This window comes from Cibotium barometz, chromosome 7, assembly GCF_041138505.1.
Source record: "Cibotium barometz isolate CiBa-2024 chromosome 7, ASM4113850v1, whole genome shotgun sequence".
NCBI classification, from domain to species: Eukaryota; Viridiplantae; Streptophyta; class Polypodiopsida; order Cyatheales; family Cibotiaceae; genus Cibotium; species Cibotium barometz.
The window spans coordinates 15606683-15610178 of NC_141052.1; the positions used below are offsets into that span (position 1 = coordinate 15606683).

Below are 3496 nucleotides of genomic sequence, written 5' to 3' on the forward strand. Positions count from 1 at the left end.
AGGGGAAGCCTTTTCATCAAGGCTTAACATCCATATTCACATTAAAAGCAAAGAATTCAAAAAACCATAGATTAGAATTAAAAAAAAGTAGAATTATTAACTTACATGGAGTTTTGTGAGCTTTCCTTTGGCTTAAGGGATTGAGGGTTCTACTCTTGTTTGGATCAAGACTGCCGGGATGCTGAGAGAGAGAGAGAGAGAGAGAGAGAGAGAGAGAGAGAGAGAGAGAGAGAGAGAGAGAGAGAGAGAGAGAGAGAGAGAGAGAGAGAGGGCGAGATGGGGGGGCAGGGCGAGGCGAGGCGAGGCGAGGCAAGGGAAGAGGGCTGAGAGGGGGTTGTAGAGACCTGTGTGTGTGTGCAAGCGCGTGTGAGAGAAAGGGAGAGAGAGAGAGTGAGTGAGAAGGAGAAGGATGGAGCTAAGGCACGTGTCCACGCTATGGCGAGGCGAGGCGAGGCAAGGGGAGAGGGCTGAGAGGGGGTTGTAGAGACCTGTGTGTGTGTGCAAGTGCGTGTGAGAGAAAGGGAGAGAGAGAGTGAGTGAGAAGGAGAAGGATGGAGCTAAGGCACGTGTCCACGCTATGGCGTAACTGAATGCCAATATCTTAAAGGAACTATTTTTAGAATTTGAAAAGGGAGGGAATGACATTTGCAAATACATTTGAATTTAAAAAAGGAGAATGCGGGACATTTTCAAATACAGCTAACAAGCATTGCTGGTTAGAAATGTCTCGGACCACATTTTTAGTGCACCTTAACATGCTTACACCCTTTAGAAAGTACAAGACTTACCCTCGTAAACTACACTTTATTTTTGCATTTAAATCTTCCCCTCATCATTGTTTATACTCTTTGCTAGACTTAAGCCTACTAACATGACTTGCAAAGTACAGTAAGCCCTACATAGGGCTTTGTTCTCAAGTGGAAGGTAGATTATATATAGAATTGGCTTAGCTACTATGTGTAGTCTCGTCTTTGCAAACTTATTGTTGTGTCCTGCCAGGACTTGATAAACTTACATCACTTAGAAAAGAAGTGCCCTCTAATAATTTCTTCAGAATTTTTGTCTCACCATTCATTACTTCCCCTAGTTTTGAGAAGGGGCTACCTTTGTTGATGGTACTTATGAATCTTACCAACTCTAGACCTATTACGGGCAAAGCTTGACAAATACTTCTAGTCTTCATGGGTTCAATGAATTGTTAGCATGGAAACTACACATCATTTGAAACAAAAGAACTTTATTATTCAACTAGAATTTCTTAGCTCAAATCCACTTCCAATGGCACATCATTTAGTAAAATATAAAGGGATTCAAAGATCAATTTATGTCACACCTTTCTATCATTCATGGCTCATGCCTTTACATCCAAGAGTGTTTATACTTGTTGAAAGTCGTATCTAACTAGTTCTTCTTAGGATAAAGAGAAAGAAAAACTCTTTTATCAAGGTATATTGCTTAAATAAATGTGCTAACTAAAACAATAAAAAACCCACATTAGGCCTCTCTTTTGTGTGTGTGTGTGTGTGTGTGTGAGAGAGAGAGAGAGAGAGAGAGAGAGAGAGAGAGAGAGAGAGAGAGAGAGAACTTTTTAAAGCTACAAGTGTGTCTTTAATGATCATTTTGATTTATACAAATCATATGTAGTTTTGTAATTTATGTATAAGCACTGCACTACTACACCTTCTACTTCTATGAAAGAGCTAGTAAATTATGGAGTGCTAAATCAATGAAGGCCAATGTATTGTGTATGCTATAGACGTCACTGCTCCTAGGTTGTGTGATATATTAAAGGTGCACTTGACTTGTTTCTATATGAATAATGAGGCTATGTGATCCTATATCAATACTGGGGCTACATGAATGGGTGTCCTATTCGTAATTAAACCTGTCAGAGGAAAGTCTTAAGGAGCTTGTGTCCCCTTCCTCGTGTGAAAGGGCACCTTCCTCGGGCGCCATGTTGGAGAGTAGGAGTTCACACTGCAGTTGGGCGTACACACTTTGAGCTTGGGACACAGCCAACTGTGTTTGAAGCTGAACCACTTGGCGTTGTAGATTGGCGATGGCTCCCACGCACCCATAGATGGGGTCTCTTATCCTTGCATTCGCCTCATACACCATGCTGCTAACAGCGTCCCCTCTTTGGTCCACAGGGAGCTCCTGCAGGCCATAGACCCAATTGTGTATCATAAAGTCAAGCCTAATAACTGTCTTGGTACATAATTAGTAATGATCAGTATGCATTAAGCCATATCCTAACAAATCCATGAGAACCCATGAAGCAAAGAAGCCCAAGAATCCTCCTTTTGATTCATCTTTATCATGCTTTAATGTTGAGATATCATGAAGCAAATCACCAAATAAGCCTCTTTTAATCAGATCTTATCTGATGAGCTAGTTAAAATCTCATGGTACCTTTCATGCAAGATGCAAAAATAAGCAATTCCATTTAGTGAATTGAAACTCAATAAGCAATGACCTATCAAGGGCTGCAATTAAGGGCATTTACATTATTATAAAAAAGAAATTTGTTGGGGAAGCATTATGCAAAAACAAATAAATGGAGAAAACCTACACTAGAGGCCTCCTTCAAGGTGCTGTTAATAATTTCTAAGCACCACATAATTACTACAACTGCTATCGTTAAACTAGAGGAGTCCTTCAAGGTGCAACTAATAATACCTAAGCACTACAGAATTACTAACAATTGCTATGATTAAAGGACTCCTTCAAGGTGCTGTTAATACTATCTAAGGACCACATAATTACTAGCAATTGCTATGATTAAACTCCTTCAAGGTGCTGTTAAAACTACTACGATTGCTACTGATACTAGTACTAAAACATGCAAATAATACCTGAAGCATTTTGCTGACATTGCTTGCACCGAACACTCTATGAACACTGGAAAACTTGAGGGGCTCATCAGCTGGGAAGTGTGGGGCGAAGGTGCAGCTCTCGACACACCTTCTGCGAAGAAGCTTGCAGGCAGCGCAAGGGGAAGATGCAACAGCACTTGCTTTTCCAATAAAATCCATAGTAAGACACACACACAAACACACAGAGCACAGCACAGACACACACAGAGAGCGCGCGCCCACACACACACTGTACACACACACGCGCGCTCTCTCTCTCTCTCTCTCCCGAACCCCCTTTATTTAGATCAAACCACAGCTAGTTAAGACCAAACGCCTCTTGTCTCAATGGATCTAGCTTTAATATGTAGCCCTTGAATGAGCTTCCAGCATAGGTAATCACTTCCTTTATAGTGGCCCATTGCCCGTGAGCTTCCCTTGCTGTCTCCTGCACAGCGACGAGCATGCAGGTTGCCCACTGCGCGACCTAACGCGGGGTTGGTCGTGATAGCATTTTGCAGTATCTATATTATCTGCTGATAGTCTTCTTACCTCCCCCCCCTGCATCTGATTTACGCTGACAGGCGCCTGGCACCCGCCGCCGCTAGGTTGGTGAAGCGGTGGCGAAATAGTTGGGCACA

At 42.2% G+C, this 3496-nt stretch overlaps 1 pseudogene; it reads right to left on the bottom strand.

Annotated features, from left to right (window-relative positions):
* Nucleotides 1-1869: 1869 nt before the first annotated feature.
* LOC147636739 (LOB domain-containing protein 4 pseudogene) lies at nucleotides 1870-3035 on the bottom strand (annotated as a pseudogene).
* Between the last annotated feature and the right edge of the window lie 461 nt (nucleotides 3036-3496).